This window comes from Sorex araneus, chromosome X, assembly GCF_027595985.1.
Source record: "Sorex araneus isolate mSorAra2 chromosome X, mSorAra2.pri, whole genome shotgun sequence".
Taxonomy (NCBI): Eukaryota; Metazoa; Chordata; class Mammalia; order Eulipotyphla; family Soricidae; genus Sorex; species Sorex araneus.
This window is the reverse complement of record NC_073313.1, coordinates 246,064,744-246,083,547: the sequence shown is the minus strand read 5'-3', so window position 1 is coordinate 246,083,547 and position 18,804 is coordinate 246,064,744. Positions and strand designations below refer to the sequence as shown.

The window sequence follows — 18,804 nt, the reverse complement described above, 5'->3', positions numbered from 1 at the left end:
ATGAGATATTCCATACAAATGGAATTGAAGGAGCTACAGACTACAGGACTGGAGTGATAGCACAGCAGGTAGGGGGTTTGCCTTGCACGTGGCCGACACAGGTTCGATTCCTCCATCCCTCTCGGAGAGCCCATCAAGCTACCGAGAGTATCCTGCCCGCATGACAGAGCCTGGCAAGCTACCTGTGGTGTATTCGATACTCCAAAAACAGTAACAACAAGCCTCACAATGGAGACATTCCTGGTGCCTGCTGGAGCAAATCGATGAACAACGGATGACAGTGCTACGGTGCAGTGCTAAAGAATACACTAGCAAGCCATAGCAGCAGAATCTCTCAAGGGGAGGAAAACAAAGATTAGCTTGAAGATAAAATATAGACCAGCACTGTAAAGAAAGTTGAAAAAGAGAAACAACAAATGGAAGAAAGTGTAAGATACTTGATGAATGAAGAGAAGAATAATCTTTGAATTATTCTTCAAAGGTGAGGTAAAAGGGAAAGGTGAAGTGATGGGAGAGATAAGAGCTGAGAACTTCCCTACTCTCTGGAGGGAGGCAGTTGTGCATATTCAAGAGACCAAAAGGGTAGCAAGCAAAATAGACCAAAAGAGAACACCAAGACCCATAGTAATCAAAATGGAAAAAAAAACTGAGACTTCTTTTAAGATTTCACTAGATAACAATCAATGACAGAGATATCACACACTCAAAAAAAGTAGACCTATCTCTCTGATGAACACTGATGTAAAAAATCCCCAACAAAATCAAAGCTACTGGATGAAATATCACATTTAAAAAATCATACACGATAGACTATACTTTCGGAATCATTTCTATAGTTTGTTATTAGAGAAGTTTCTCTGATCAGGTAGAGCACTCAAAATTAAGAGGAAGAGCCAGGGCATCCTGAGCATGAAGCCAGTTCTAGATGTTGCTTTTGCAATCACCTTTTCCCACTGATGATCATTCTTTCTCTTCCCTTGGAAGAGTGAGAGGTAGAGAATGCAGTCTGAGTGGTTCTGGTTGAAAAAAATAAATTATACACTATGATCAAGTGGAATTCACCCAAGGAATACAAGTATGGTTCAAGCAAATTAATTAACATAAACAAATTAACATGACAAAATTAAAATATCAATCCATTCAGAGAAAGCTTTCGAAAGGATCTAACACCCATTCATGATAAAACCCCTCAATAGGGGTGGAAAGAACCTTAAGTTAGTAACAGCTATCTATAAAGGCTTATCGCCAATATTATTCTTAATAGTAAAAAAACGAAAGTATTCCCACTGATATCAGGCACAAGACAAATCTTGTCCCCACTTTTATTCAACATTCTATTACAAATCTTAGGAATAGCAATCATGCAGGGAAAAGAATAAAAGGAATCCAAATTGAAAAAGAGGAAGTTAAGGGGCTAGAGAAGTAATACAGCTGGTAGGGCGTTTGCCTTGCACGCGGTCAACCAGGGTTCAATTCCCAGTATCCTATATGGTCCCTCAAGCACCACCAGGAGTAATTCCTGAGTGCATGAGCCAAGAGTAACCCCTGTGCATTGTCGGTGGGACTCAAGAAGAAAAAAAATAAAGGAAGTCAAATTATCTCTATTTACAGATGACAATAAGGCTGGAGCAATAGCGCAGTGGGTAGGGCATTCGATTTCATGCAGACGACCCTGGTTCGATTCGTCTGCCCCTCTCGGAGAACCCGGTAAGCTACTGAGAGTATCCTGCCCGCAAGGCAGAGCCTGGCAAGCTACCTGTGGCATATTCAATATGCCAAAAACTGTAACAAGTCTCACAATGGGGCCTGTTTGAGAAAATCGATGAGCAACGGGAAGACAGATGACAATAAGAATAATAATGACATTTTAGGTTGAAGACTCTAAAATGTCCACTCGAAAGTTCCTAGAAACAATAAACCAGTATAGAAAATTGGTTAGCTACAAAGTTAATACACAAAAGTCGGTTGCATTCCTATATGCATGTAATGAATCAGGAGAAAAGAGATCAAAAAGTCTATCCCATTTAAAATAATCTTCCAAATCACTAAGTACCTAGGAATCAACTTAACAAAAGAGGTGAGATACACCAAAACTTTAAAACACTAAGGAAAGAAATTGAAGACCTTAGGAAATGAAAAAAAATTACATGCTTGTGGATTAGAAGAACGAATATTGTCAAAAATGACCACCCTACCTAAACTACTATATAGATTCAATGCAATCCCTATCCAAATTCAGAAAACATTCTTTAAGGACTAATTTTTATAAAGCTTGTGTGGAATTATTAAAAACCACAGATATCCAAAACCATACCAAAAAATAAGAAAAATTTTAAAATAATGGAATCCCATTACCTAACTTGAAGCAATGCTCTGAGGCCATAGTAGCCAAACAGTGTGGTATTGGAACAAAGAAAGAAAGACTCTCTAACCAATGCATCAGAATAGAATATCAAAGGATAAACGCCCATGTATATGATCAGCTAATTTTTGACAAAGTAGCTGAGAGCATGAAATGGAACAACAGACTCTTAAACAAGTGGTATTGGGAGAACTGTATAAACACATGCAATAAATTCAATCTGGATTCATATCTCACACCTTACACAATAGTCAGCTCAAGTAGATCAAAGATCTTGAGTAAGACATAAATCAATAAAGTACATTGATGAAAATATAGGTAAAATGCTCCAAGATCTAGACTTCTAAGGAGTCTTCAATAATGCAATAGCAATGGCAAGGGCTACAGAATTAAAACTGTGTAAATGGGATTACAATCTAAAAAGTTATGGGGCAAAAGAAACATGGGCTAAGGCTAAAAGACAGGTGAGTGGAGAAAATATTTATATCAGAAAAAATGGTTGATATCCAGGATATCAACTGGTTTCCCATCAACTGATTCCCCATCTCCCAGTAGCTAGGCGGTCACACCCTGGGACTGTGCCCTGCGCCATGCAATCCCATCCACGGCCAACATCCAGAGACGTAAAAGCAAGCTCCTGGAAGCGATATCTTGTAGCCTACTTCTTCCTCTGGGAGAAACTGGCAAATTACCGAGAGTTTCCTGCCCACATGGGAGAGCCTAGCAAGGTCCCCATGGTGTATTCATATACCAAAACCAGTAACAAACTGGGTCTCATTCCTCTGACCCTGAAAGAGTCTCCATACGGCATCATTGGAAGGATGAGTACAGAGAGGCTTCTAAAATCTCAGGGCTTGGACAAATGGCGATGATAATGAAACTGCTCGAGAAATTCGACGATCAACGGGATGATGGATGATGATGATGATGATGATGATGATGATGATGATGATGATGATGATGATGATCCAGGATATATAAAGTACTCACAAAGATCAACAACAAGAAAATCTAAAACCCAATCCAAAAATGGGGAGAGAAGATAAAGACACTTCTCTGTGGAAGATCAACATATTGTCAAGAGGCATATGAGAAAAAAATTCTCATTACAATTTATTACAGGGAAATCCAAATCAGGACAGCAATCAGATATGGTCTTACACCAGTGAATAGGACATATCAAAAATACTGGGAACAATCTCTGTTGGTGAGGGATGTGGTGAAAAATAACTTAGAGCAACTGCTACTGGAAAAATTATCTGGTCCAACCCATATCGAAAATAATATGGAGACTTCTCAGTAAAATTTATAATTGAGCTATAATATGACCAGCGATTCCACTGTGGGTATCTATCCCCAGGATATAAACACATTCAGTCAAAAGAATGTATGCACCCATCATTCATTGTAGCACTCAGTACAATAGCCATGATTTTGAATCAACCTAGATGTGTAATGAAAGATAAGCGGATCATGAAGATATGAAGGTACATATACAATGGAATATACTACATAGCTGTAAGAAATGATGAAATCATGCCATCCATGGCACCATGGATGAAAATGAAAGGCATTGTGTTATATGTAAGTCAGAATAAGATGGATAAACACAGAGTGATATGACTAACATGCGGTGTTTAGAATAATTGGATAAGAGAATGCAATGGTTTAAGGAACGATGCCCAGATCACCCTTGGCCCCAGAGTATAGGGAGGAAAAGAGGGAAAATGTGGAGGGGAAGAGGACAAAGGACAGATGAGAAACAACAGGGGGTGTGGGGCAGGCCAGGGGATTCAGGTTGCATGGGTGGTGTTAAAGAATGGGACAGCCAAATACACAAACCACAGAGACAACCCTGAAATCAAGAGATCCAAACATTTTAAAATAAAATGTTATTGAATATCTGTGAGATAAACCACATTATAAAGCTGCTCATGGTTGGGTTTCAGTTGTACAATGATCCAACACCCATCCCTCCAGCTGTGTGCCTTTCCCCCATCAATGTCCCCTACTTCCCTCCCACCATCCCCAAATATCCCCCGACCCCAGCCTACCTCTATGGGAAGCATATTTCTTCTTTCTCTCCTTTTTTTGCTGTATTACAGTTTACACATAGAGGTACTACGAGGTCATTGTGTTTGTTCAGGGCACTCAGTATTTTTTTTGGCACTCAGTTTTTTTATCAGGAAGCTAATAGAGTAGCTTTTTAATTGGGTGACTGTTGGATGACATTGGTTTGTCCTTGCTCTTCCCTCAGGGAGTTTAGGTTTATTGAGTTACTCATCACAGTGCTCCCAAGTCACACCCAATTCCATAAGGCACTCCTAACTCTAAGCTGTGTTTCTCTTCTTCCCCTGTTATATTGCTTTTCTCTTTCTGTTATGCCTTCCGGATAGTTTATTTTATGGCAATGTCCTTTTCGTTTAGACACGGGAAGACAGTTAATGTCATGCTTTTGTAACATGGGAGTTAACTGACTCCAAATAATATTTACTCCTGGGCATCCATCATGTTTACTTGATTTAAACCTCAATTGCCCCTATTTCCTAACAATCCCCAAAGGAGAGGCCCAGTGAGGGATCTGGATGGATCCAGGGCAAGTCATAAGCTACCCTGGCATCAGAAGGGGACAGTTTAAGTGCCATAAGTAGAATAATAAGTTAAGAGCACAGTCATGGAGCAAACTGTAATGACCTAAAAAAAGTAATAACTAACTAAGGCCCCTACTAAGGTTAGGAAAGACTAACCTGGTCTGAGGACAAAAATTTAGGACTGATAGACAGAGTGAGATGTCCCCAGGAAGAGCCACCCTTTAAACTTAATATATCTCTTACTGTGCTCATACAATATGACTGGAAGATTAATATTTATTATCATTGTTTAAATGGATTACTAGCTAAGGAAAGCTAATATATAGAATCCCACCCTTGGGCAGACTGCTGCCCAAGAGTAATCAAGAGTACTGAACCCCCAGATGAGATTTGTGTTCTTGAGTTAATCTCCTAGAAGAGCTTCCCCTAAAGGAAGGGTTTTACATCTGTTTATATTATAATAAATGATGCCACCTGACTCCGCACCAGGCTGTTTTCACTCGGGGCTCCCCAAAGGGGGGCGGTGAGAGCCCACCCCACCCCAAGGAACCCAGCCCCGGAAGCCAACCACTATGTTCCAAGCCACTTTCCACCTGCTCGGGACGAGACGCACACATGAGCGAAGTCCCACAGAACCCAGGTAACATGGAACTTTGTGTTCTTGGACTCTGGACTCAATGGGATCCAGGAGCAGAGATCCTGTGCCTGCTTCCTCCAGTCTTCTTTGACCCTGGGTCACACCCATAAGCCACCCTCCAGAACTCATGGCTGCTTCTCCCGGAAGGGAGCAAAAAAAGAGGCCCGCAGAACCATGCCATCAGACTCTTCACCGGGCTGTTTTCACATGGGGTGCCCCAGAGTGGGGTGGGTGAGAATCCTCCCAGCCCCAAGGGACCCAGCTCCAGCAGTCGACCTCCACTACCCAACTGCTGCCACGCTCCAGGCCACTTCCTACATGCTCAGGCTGAGCCTCACCCATGAGTGAACATATTCCTGGACCCGCAACACATTATCATAGAGGGAATTAAATATATATGCCTCTTGGAAAGCCCAGCAAGCTGAGAGTATCCCACCCACACAGCAGAGCCTGGCAAGCTCCCTGTGGCTTATTTGATATTCCAAAAACAGTAACAATAACAGGTCTCATTCCCATGACCCTGAAATCAGCCTCCAATCATTGGGAAAGATGAGCAAGGATAGGCTGCTGAAATCTCAGGGCTGGGACAAATGAAGACATTATTGGCACCCACTTGAGTAAATCAGTGAACCATAGGATGACAGCGATGACAGTGATTCTTATGATAATGTTCAACCACACCCCTGTGTACCCCCACCTTTCACAATTTCTATACAACTAATGCTGTTGCGAGACTTGACTAAACAGTCAGTCGTTAGTGGTCCCATTACTTCACCCCATTCCATCAACTGTCACTATTGACAAGCTTGGGTAACAGTTTTAGGCCACCGCAGCCATGCTTTACCTCACAAGTTTGGGACGTGGACCTGAATGCAGAGGCTTCTGAAACTACGAGGTGGTAGGGGAAGTAGCCCATCCCAACCCAGAGAAAATGTGGAGATTTCAGTCACTATAACCCGCATACCAAAATTTTTAGCAGATTATATCTCAGTGAGGTCTGTCTGAGACAGTGGAGTCCAGCCAGGGGCTGCTGGCGAGCATGGTGGCGACGTTAGATTGTGGAAGCAAGAGGCTGCCAAAGGCTGCGCCTGGTCAGGTACCAGGCTGACCCGCACCCTCCTCAGATTCACCCTGGTCTATTCAGCCTGGCATGAGTCTGAGATTAACAGAAGCTTTTGATCTCTTTTGAGATTTATTTATGGGTCTCTGAAGCCAGGCTGATACATGGGCTTGCATACCTGAGCTGGAGGTGGTTTGTGAGTGTGGCCTTCACGTACCTAACTTTGGGCAGTTTAGTTGTTGGTATCTGGCCAGAAGCACAGAAGCAATTTTGGTGTATCAGGAAGCCTGAAGGCACAGATTACAGATGCCCTCCCTCTGGGGGTACAGGTTGATCTGCTGGTGTTACCGTAACCCAAAAAATCCAAACTTTAATAACCAAACTTAAAAATGTGCCTGGCAAGAGGATAGTCTTTGGGCAGGGGGTATGGGAGGAAACCTATAAACATTGGTTGTAAGATAGCCAACACTGGTGGGGGGGATCAGTGATAGACCACTCAAACTCAACTATGAATAACTTTATAAGTCACTTTAATAAAATTAATAAATGCTTTAATAAATTCTTTAATAATATTAAAATAAGTAAATATTCTAGTGACTTTTAAGAAGTAAAAAAATTCAATTTCACATGTATTTTATTATTTTTGTCTAATATTCCTGAAATATCTAATTATATCTTAAATTTGAGGAGGTTGGGTCATACAGTGTTTAGGGGCTACAGATCTGTGTGGGAAGGAAGATTTTTCATCTATTTCAAACAGCATGTTCTACTACTGGTTTATAATTACCTAAGATCATAATTATAATAATCTAAAATAGATTATTTAATAAAAGTAAATGTGTTAATTGGAACACTGAGGATGCCAGTTGGTATAAATATTCTCTTTCTTATGGCATATTCTTATAGTCTGAGTACTATCAAAACCCAGAAAACACTATTGGTTTTAGCTCCTTATATTTCCTTAAATTGAAATAAACTGCACCGAAGAATTTAGTAGTTTATGGGCAATTCACAAAGGCAGCACTCTCACTTTCTGGTCAGTTCAGAGAGGATGCACCTCTTTGTCCTCTTAACCTAGATGTGAACATTTGATTTACTTGATACATAAAATGTGAGCAAAAAACACATGTGGTAATTTAGGGAGCAATATGGAGTAGTTACAACCTTTTGGGAATCTTTAGACCCTTTTCTCTAATCATATAAGTGCCTGTGAAACATCATGTGTTCCTAAGTGAATCTGATTAGCAGAACTTTGCTGACACATAACGGCTACATAGTATATGTAAGATATGTATTTTACTATGTTAATAAACCTTTGAGATACCTGAGTTGCGTTTTTGTTTGTTCTGTGCAGAGACCCCCAGATTTCAAACTGATGCATTCAAGACCATACATACTGAAAAGACTGGGAGGTCTCATTTTCTCTACTCAATGCTCATTGATGCTTGTAATCCCCAAATAAAAAAAACATTTTAGTAACATTCTAATTCTTTCCCCATTCACAAAAATCACAATGGCAATCTTAATAAAATTGTGTACAATAGCAAAGAATAGTCTCCAGACCCTTTTAGAAAAATAGGAATAATGATTCAATTCATTTGTTTTTTCCTTTGCTAAAAGTTCCTTTCTGGGAAGAAAAGACATTCCCAATGGTTTTCTTTTCACTGTACATTTCTGGAGGGCAGCCAATTGGCACAATTCTTACTGGCACAACGAAAACACAGCTGGATTGCTTATTCTTCTATTTCTCTGTGAGACATCCTGGTGGCTCCCATAACCTCCAGGAGTTTAAACACAGGCAAATCAAAATCCAAGAAGGATTCAAGGAGGTCATGGGTAGTGGAGGGAATTCATATGTTACCTAGTAATTGCTTATATCTATTATAAAGTGAATTAATTTCCAAACCATTTTTCAGGTTACTTCACTATCAGAGGAAAATGGCTACAAAATCATTTCAAATTTTGTCTAAAACAGAGATAAAGAAATTGAGTGGTGCAGGGACATGGGGGAAGGAACACATGAATGGGAAGCATTGGGAGGTAAAGGTCAGGGGGATTCAGGTACATCGTGGCGTTAAGGAATGATATATCTAAATATCCCAAACCACAGAGTCAACATGACTGAAGTCACAGGACCCAAATAAAACCTAATTAAAAAGTTTCTATCAAAATGTCAGGCTGGGAAGGGGAAGTTGACACTGGTTGTGGGACTGGTGCTGGAATATTGTGTCTAAATCCCAACTACAAAAAACTTTGTATATCATGGTGTTTTAATAAAATTTAAAAAAAATTTAAAAGAATATTGCATGCACAAAACTGTATAGTTAACAGGATTGTAAATCCTGGTGCTTAAAATAAATAAATAAATAAACAATGTGAGCAAATAATTGAAAGATGACAAAAATTAAGAGAGTCTCTTGCCCACATGCCTGGCTGTCTTCCCAGGGGCCCCTCGGAGGGGATGGGCTCCAGCTTCCTTCCCTGCCCCAGCAGAGCTCTCGGCGGCCAAAGACCACCGACCACCGAAACCTAGCTACAGCCATGCTCAAGGCCCCTCTCCACGCATTCGGACAGGCCTCACGCATGAAGGTACCAGCAGAGGAACCCAGGTTCGTGTAATCCCATCAACGGTCAGCACCCAGAGACTTCAAAGCAAGCTCCCAGAAGCGATATCTTGTAGGCTACTTCTCCCTCTGGGAGAAACTGGCAAGCTTCTGAGGGTTTCCTGCCCACATGGGACAGCCTTGCAAGCTTCCCATGGTGTATTCATATGCTAAAGCCAGTAACAAGTTGGATCTCATTCCCCTGACCCTGAAAGAGCCTCCAGTGTGACATCGTTGGGAGGGCCGAGTGGAGAGAGGCTTCTAAAATCTCAGGGAAAGGACGAATGGAGAGGTTATTGAGCCCGCTTGAGAAATCGACTATTAATGGGATTTCGTGATTCGTGATTTGTGATTCGTGACAAAAATCAATGAATTGGACATTTACCAGTTAAGGAAACTCTAAGGTTAGAAATAAGTAAATTTCCTATGAGCAGTTTTAGTTGAATGAAGACTTCTAAGTTTAAAAGTGAACATTTTTTTTCTTTTCCTCTAATTTTAATTTTTTAATTGAGTCACTGTGAGATACACAATTACAAAAAATTGACCATTTCTGTCAGTGTCTCAGACACTGAAGCAGAATGAGGCAATGCTTTAATTAAAGTCAACAAGTAGATATTTTTTAAATGGTGGACCTCTTTTGATCATATTTATTAAATCAGTAATTCATACTTTCACCGATCTGAGTTACTAGCATTATTCTCAATAAAGTAATAGTTTATAATGTACCGTGGCTCTACAGAAAATTATTAACTCCCACTCTCAGTTACTCAAAGGTATTTGCTATTATTACAATATTTTCTAATATATATCTCCTTGGACAAATACGTGCTTAAATGATCATTCTCATCTCCAAATAAGATAGTTAATGTAGGGTAGTAGGATCATACATTCAAACTTCAGGCAAGAGAGAGATAATTAAAAGATATTGACTTGGTGAGCACCAAAACCTATCCATATTATATATTTCACACAGCCATACTCACCTAACATAGATTTTCTCCCACATTTAGTATAGCATGTTTACTATCTTTGTTCAACTTGTTCACCATTTTTGATAAAAAACATGAGTACAAGATAATTAAACATTATCTTAAACATAGTATTAACAGAAGAAATTTAATTTTCATACACATAAAACTTGAATAGTAATAAATACAAAAGACTGAGGGAGGCATGTGTGTATATTTAAAAGAAGTTGTTAAGAAGCTACAACCAGGGACTAGAATAATAGCATAGCAGTTAAGACACTTGCCTTTCATGCAGCTGACCCAGGTTCAATGGATAACATTCCAACATCCGTCACTTGATGCTCTGAGCTCTGCCAGGAGTAATTCCTGATTACAGAGCCAGGTATAGCCCAACAACCAAAAAAATAAGAAGAAGAAAAGAAGAAAGAAAGAAAGAAAGAAAGAAAGAAAGAAAGAAAGAAAGAAAGAAAGAAAGAAAGAAAGAAAGAAAGAAAGAAAGAAAGAAGGAAGGAAGGAAGGAAGGAAGGAAGGAAGGAAGGAAGGAAGGAAGGAAGGAAGGAAGGAAGGAAGGAAGGAAGGAAGGAAGGAAAGAAAGAAAGAAAGAAAGAAAGAAAGAAAGAAAGAAAGAAAGAAAGAAAGAAAGAAAGAAAGAAAGAAAGAAAGAAGAGAGAAAGAAAGAATAAGAGACAAAGGAAAAGAGAGAAGAGAAAAGATGGCAGATGTAAAATATTGACTTTAACTATATGAAGTCCACAATCCATCCCCAAAGTTAACATTTTTAGAAAGTACTCTTTGACATCATGCAGGTAATAACAAGTGAATGTTTTTGTTTGGTTTGGCTTCATTTGGTTTGGACTGGAGACCATGCTTCTCAACCAGCCATGACAGAGTCACTTTTGTCTCTCTAGCACAATACTTTACATTCAATATACACTCAATAAATATAACAGTTTACCTCAGGAACAAATGACGCTCCCCAAAGTTGAAGGTTTTCTCATGTTTCTGCATAGAATAGTCTATGTATTCCTAAAAGATATAAGTGACAGGGGTATGGTGCCACCAGCAGGTAAACCTGTACCTGTGGGGCGAGTGCATCAGCAGCTTGATGATGCCTTCAGACTTCCAGATACCCCAAAATTGCTGCTGTGCCTTTGACCAGACCAACAACTTGGGTCCAAGTTTACCAAGAAATAAATGTCCAAAAGTTAGGTATGTGGGAGACACACACACATACCACCTCTGGCTCAATTATATAACCTCATTTATTGGACTTATTTCAGAGACCCATAAATCTTGAAAGAGATCAAAAGATGCAATTAGGGCCTGTAGCAGAGAGGTAGGTGGGAACCTATGACTGAGAGCCCCAGGCTTGCTTGAAATCAGGACTCTGCCTCCCCCTCCCAGGTCCCAGTTTTCCAGTAGCTTGGCAGTCACACCCACAAACTGCCCCTGGCACCACGTAATCTCATCAATGGCCAAGACCCAGAGATTATAAACGAAAGCTCCCAGAAGAGAGCACCACAGAATGCCTTGACCCTGCACCAGGCTATTTTCACAGGGGCACCTCGAAGGCCGCTGGTTGTTTCCCTCCCTGCCCCAAGCAGAACCCCAGCGGCTGAAAGCCTCCAGAACCCCACCACCGCCATACCCAAGACCACTCTCCACGTGTTCAGATGAGCCTCACCCAAAAGGGCATGAGCCTCACCCAAAATGGGATGAACCTACCAGGCAGCAGACCGGCAGGAAACCCAGATAGGTGGGAACCCGTAATTGAGATCTCCAAGCCTGCTTAGATCGAGACTGGCCTCCTCCCCCAGGTCCCCAGTTTTCCAGAAGCTTGACAGTCACACTCACATACTACCCCTGCTATAATATAATCTCATCATGGCCAACATCCAGAGATTATAAACTAAAGCTCCCAGAAGAGAATGGCACAGAATTTCTTGGGCATTATATTCTATCCATAACAAGTAGTACCAAACAAATCATCTAGCATTCCCTTTTCGGCAGGTTTGAGTGGTGGTGAGACTTGTGTCCAAATATCGAATGTAACCAAAGTAGAGAGAGAGTATGGGGGAAATTATCTGCCACACAAGCAGGGGAAAGGTTGAAATGGGGGGTGGGGGAACTAATACTGGAGATTTTGGTGGTGGAAAGTGTGCACTGGTGAAGGGATGGTGAAAGGATGATCATATGACCAAAACTCAAACATGAAAACTTTGTAGCTGTATCTCACGGTGAATCAAAAAAAGGGGAAAATAATAATAAAATAATAAAATAAAGTTAACATTCAGAATAGAAAAAATATTAATGTGGAGTTCATGCACAATTCAATCAGCTTAATCAATGGGTGAATAAATAGCAGTACTCCTACATTATTAAAAAATATATATAAGTAATATATAAATGTGATTGTCATCCCATTGCTCATTGATTTGTTCTAGCGGGCACCAGTAACTGTCTCTCATTGTGAGACTTATTGTTACTGTTTTTGGCATATACAATACGCCATGGGTAGCTTGCCAGGCTCTGACGTGCGGGTGAGATACTCTCGGTAGCTTACTCCGAGATACTCCGAGAGGGGCAGAGGAATTGAACACCGGTCGGCCGCGTGAAAGGTGAATGCCCTACCGCTGTGCTATCTCTCCAGCCCAAGTGATATATAAATAAACATAATTTATATTTCTGTACATGTTCTTAGAAATTCTATTCCCTTAATTCCATTTTCAGGAGCCACATTCTATATGAGATTGATTACAGACACTATTCATATTGCACAATTAAGTAATAATGACTATTAAAAATTTAGTAACTCAAAAAATTTTGTATATATTCTGATTGTTAATTATCATCAGTAATACTATGTAAGTACAATTTTTAAGCCATTATACAGTTGTGTAGTAATAACTTTCAGAGAGACTTACTAAACTTCTATCTTTGGTTTGGCTTATAGTCATTTATAAATGTATTTGCCAAACTTGGTATACAATCATAACAAAATCAAAGATTAGGCAGCATTACCTAAAGACAATTTTGGTGATGTAAGACATCATTTTGTGAACAAATTAAACTAGTCACTTTGCCAAAAAGGTTGTTAAATTAGTGTTTTAATATTCCTGCAACATTAGAAGACACAAATATAGGCAAGGAGTAGTTTCTCTTTACAGCCAGGAAATTTTCAATATTTTAATTACTTATTATTATTACTAAGATTAGGATATTTATATAGATAGTACCATAACACAAGAAACAACTATTAAATGGAAATTAAATATCTGATTAGACAAAAAAAGAGGTCAGAAAGGAAATCAAGAGGAAATTAAAAGGTTCCTGAGTAAAAAGAATTAAAACACAACCTGCCAGAATTTGTGTGAAATATCAAAAGTGATGGTAAGAGGAAAATTCAAAGTTCTTTAAGCATTTACCAAGAAGGAAGAAAGAGCCCATATAAACAACTTGACTACACAACTTAAGAAACTGGAAAATGAATAACAAAAGGAGTATAAAGCAAGCAGGATGAAGAAAATAATATAACCTTGAGAAAAATTAATGGTATAGATCCCAAAAACACAATCCAAAAGATCAATGAAACCAAGAGCTCGTTTAAAAAAAAAGATCAATAAACCACTAGCAAGATTCACAGAGAAAGAGAAAGAGAAAACACTACTAAACTGAATCAGAAATAAGGAGATACGTCAAAACAGAAACCACAGAATTTCAAAGGTTGACCAGAAATTGCTTCAAGAATCTTTATGCCATGAAAAAAAGGAACCTAAAAGAAATGAATAAATTATTGGTCTCCTATGACCTCCAAAGGCTGAACCATGAAGATCTAGAATTCCTAAATAGACCTATCATATTGAGGAAATTGAAATGGTAATCAAAAGTCTTCCACAAAACAAAAGCCCAGGCCCAGATGGATTCACTAGAGACTTCTTTCAAAGCTTTAAAAAGGACCTAATAAGTGGTCATCATGCTTGGTCTATAGTCTACTCTCAGCACGCATCTCCCATTCCGAGCAAGCCCTCCAAGCATTCATTTAATGGTCCCTTCTCAATCCCAGCTGCCTTTTCCCCCAGCATGTGAGGCTGGTTTCCAAACTGTGGAGCACCATTTACTACCTGTATTGCAAACCACAACACCCAAAAGGAGAGAGAGTAAAAGGGAATGCACCTGCCATAGAGGCAGTGGGCAGGGGGAGTGGACGGGGTGGTGGGAAGGATACTGGGAATATAGATGGTGGAGAATGGGCACTGGTGGAGGGATGGATACTCGATCATTGTATACTGAAATGTAATCAAGAATGTTTGTAAGTCTGTATCTCACGGTGATTCATTAAAATTTTTTTAAAAAACAATAGATAGATAAATAAATAAATAAATAAATACAATCCTTTTCAGGCTCATCCAGGAAATTAAAGAAACAGAAACACTCCCAGTTTCTATGAAGTAAACATCACCTTGATACCAAAATCAGACAGAAATACCACAAGAAAGAGAGACAGACAGACAGAGACAGAGAGAATTTACACATCACTATCCCTGATCACAGATTCAAAGATTCTGAACAAAACACTACCAGATAGAACCTCAATAACTCAAACAAATGGATTGATGACCAATAAGGATTCATCCCTGAGATGCAAGGATGATTTAACAAATGTAGTCAATCAATGTAATACACCATATCAATAAAATAAAATATATATATGATCATATTATAGATACAGAGAAAGAATTTATCAAGATCAGCATCCACCCATGATAGACATTCTCTACAAAATGGTAATTGAAGGATCTTTCCTTCACATAGTCAAAGTCAATGACCATAAACCCACAGCAAACATACTCAATGGGAGAAAAACTGATCTCTCTACGATCGGACACATGACAAGGTTTTCCATACTAACAATTTCTTTTCAAGATAGTGCTGAAAGTACTTGTCATAGAAATTAGGAAGAAAAAAGATATCAAAGGCATTAAGATAGAAGAGAAAGAAGTCAAGCTCCCACTATTTGCAGATAATGGTTATGGTCTGGCACCACCGTACTTATGAAAGATATATACATTTATATTATTAAAAACCAAGTTGCCTTAATTAAACATTTTAAAGACATTCACATATGTAATTGCAATGGTGGGCTGGAGCGATAGCACAGTGGTTGGGCGTTTGCCTTTCACGCGGCCGACCTGAGTTCAATTCCTCCGCCCCTCTCGGAGAACCCGGCAAGCTACCGAGAGTATCTAGCCCTCTCAGCAGAGCCTGGCAAGTTACCCATGTGTATTGGATATGCCAAAAACAGTAACAATAAGTCTCTCAATGAGAGACGTTACTGGTGCCCGCTCGAACAAATCAATGAGCAATGGGATGACAGTGACAGTGACAATTGCAACGGTATGTTTCCCTACTATGCTTCTGTTGATACTCTTCTCATGGAATACATCAATGTCAGTGGCTTGGTCAGCCCACTCCCCTTTTAGGCTGATCTAAGAGAAGAGCAAAATAAGTTAATACCACCACGTTCACTAACTCACTACTTAGTGCCTGTCTAAAGTACAGGAATTAGGGACTTTTTTAATCCTCTAGGATCCTCATTGGACTGGATCCATAGAACAGCGGGTAGAGCATTTGCCTTGCATGTGTCCGACCCGGGGTTCGATTTCTCCATCCCTTTCAAGAGCCTGGCAAGCTACCCATGGTGTATTTGATATGCCAAACACAGTAATAACAAGTCTCACAATGGAGATATTACTGGTGCCCGCTCGAGCAAATCGATGAACAACAGGATGACAGTGCTACAGTGCTACAGGCTCCTCAATCTAGCCCCAACACACAAATGACTACAATGTGTGAGCTTAAAGATCTCACCCTCCAAAATTCTTTGTATGTATCCCACTATCTTTCTTACTATAGTTGCCAATTTCAGTGATACTATAAATTATGACAACAGTCAGATTTAACTGAAAAAGCTAAAGATTCATATATTGCTCTTGAGTATTTCCAGGACAAGTGCTGAATACTTAATATGGTAATTTATTATTATAGAATGCTAAATTATAATGTCACTGCAGAATAGAGGTCTAAGAGTCAGGTCTTATTTTAAACCCCAGCTCTATCTTAATAGTGCTTCACATTCATACACTTGAAAAATCAGTTATTATTAGGAGTCTGACACAGTGACAGCATTGAAATAGAGAAAAGAACAAAATGAGTCCTACTTCCAGTCATCTCAGATCTTACAATGAAGGAATACTAATGATCAGGAAAGATACTAATGAATGTAGAGTTATATACTAGGATACTGTTCTAAGAAGAAAAGCAACAATAGCCTAGGTTCTGTGAGGTACAAATGATAAAATAACCCAACTTGCCTAGGATGAATGACAGGGAAAACTTCTCAGAATAAAGTTTGTTTATGCTGATCTCTAAAGAATATACTGGAATTTGAGGGGCAGCGGGTAGGGCATTTGCCTTGCACGAGGCCAACCCGAGTTTGATTCCCAGCATCCCATCTGGTCCCGCAAGCACTGCCAGGAGTAATTCCTGAGAGCATGAGCCAGGAGTAACCCCTGTGCATTGCTGGGTGTGACCCAAAAAGAAAAAAAAAGAATATACTGGAATTTGAACAAAGTTTAAGCATCCTTATTCAAAAATGTCTCTCAGAAAGATACAACCAATTCCAATATGACATGGGATATATGGTTTTCCTTCTTTTTACTTACTAGATTACTGGATTCTTACAAAGGATATTAATTGATACAAATGAACAGTTTACTGGAGAGATTTGCAGGCTGAGCTTCTGTCCTTGTGCAGTGACCCCACACAGGGATGCTTTCTAGTTGACTAACCTGGAAATTCTGTGGCATATGTATAACCATATATTCTAATAGTTTAAGTCATCAATATTCCATATTTCAAAGGCAGGTGATTTCGTTGGATTGAAAGAAAAGGTTCACAGAAGTCAGAATGATACATCAGAATAATGTTTCTTAACCTTTTCCCAGCCTAGAGCGATAGCACAGTGGTAGGGCTTTCGCCTTTCACAGGACCCGTGTTGTACTCCTCCATCCCTCTCAGAGAGCCTGGCAAGCTACCCATGCTGTATTCGATATGCCAAAAACAGTAACAATAAGTCTCACAATGAGAGACATTACTGGTGTCCGCTCGAACAGATCGATGAGCAATGGGATGACAGTGACAGTGACTGACCTTCTCAGTCATCCTATAAGTGGGCAACCTTTTCCCACTTGCAACCCCTTTGTGTCTTAGAGACTTGTAATGTGACCTTAGGTAAATCAGTATATAAGAGAAGTCTACAAATAAAGCATTTATTGGCTATAAATGATGAAGAAATTTGTTCTAAAACATATTTAATTTCATTGTGATTCCCTGCATTCAGGTAGAACCCACAGTTTAAGAAGTTTGCACTAGATAATGTGGAAAAGAACCCTATAAAACAAAATTTATTGAGCAATTATACATGATTAAACTTCCTAGTTCCTGTTTATGGTATTTAAAACTCAATGTCATTAGTTTGATCTGAAGTTATTAAGAAGTGTGACAAGAAAATTAATTTGCTGTAAAAATAAATCCTTGCTGGGTGGGTTTACCAAGAAGAGTAGATAAACAGGTAAATACTAAAATGACTTCACTAAAATAATAGAGAATATTATAAAAAGCACAGAAAGAGAAAAACAAGAGAATTTGGCAATGAATGGTTTGATGGTTGGGAGGCACAGCTATATCAAAGATGGCTTCATGTTTTCTGATTTTCAAAATTGAATACATGACAATGTGTGCTCCGTAAAAAGATAAATGAGAGATAAGCCGGAGTTCTTGTACATACCTGCTGAAATAGAGATACTTTTAAAACATCCAAATTTGGAGACTAAATTAAATTGCTGGTTTAGTATATGTTCATTCAAAGGAAAGAGCTAGGGGCAGGAGAGAGAGCGCAGTGAGTAAGGTGTCTGACCTGCATGCAACTGGCCCAGGTCCAAGGCTCAGAAGTTCATATGATTCCCAGAGAACCACCGGGAGTGATCCCAGAGCACAGAGAAAGTGAGTTGGGTATGGCTCCCAAATACTTAAAAAAATAATAACAATACAAACTGAAAAAAAGAAAAATAAGAATTTTAAACTAAACTAAAAACAAAACTAAAAACCTAAAAACTAAAAAAAACTTTAAAAAATTTAAATAAGCAATTAGAAAACAAAGGAGTGTGAGCTGAAAATATCAACAAAATTTATATATTAATTCTGTAGCTGTCATTTATTGGTTTAAAATTCCTAATTAATGCTTTTCACCTATATATAGACTCCCTCTATGAGTTTTAAACAGCAATTTAATTATCTACACGTGACAGATACATCCTCAATATTCACTTGTCAAACAGATTCTGTTTAAAGCAGCACTGTTTACAATAGCCAGAATCTGGAAAAAACCAGAGTGCCCCAAATCAGATGACTGGTTAAAGAAACTCTGGTACATCTACACAATGGAATACTATGTAGCTGTCAGAAAACATGAAGTCATGAAATTTGCATATAAATGGATCAACATGGAAAGTATAATGTTGAGTG

The 18,804-nt window shown here is 39.2% G+C and overlaps 1 protein-coding gene and 1 non-coding gene across 2 annotated transcripts in view; one reads left to right on the top strand and one right to left on the bottom strand.

Moving 5' to 3' along the window:
* The window catches only part of SPAG16 (sperm associated antigen 16), a 984,605-nt gene that overhangs the window by 839,123 nt on the left and 126,678 nt on the right, over positions 1-18,804 (bottom strand). The gene's annotated exons all lie outside the window — the stretch shown is intronic.
* LOC129400332 (small nucleolar RNA U3) lies at positions 807-1,015 on the top strand. The gene has a single exon (XR_008627592.1). It is a non-coding gene; the product is annotated as a small nucleolar RNA U3 (small nucleolar RNA).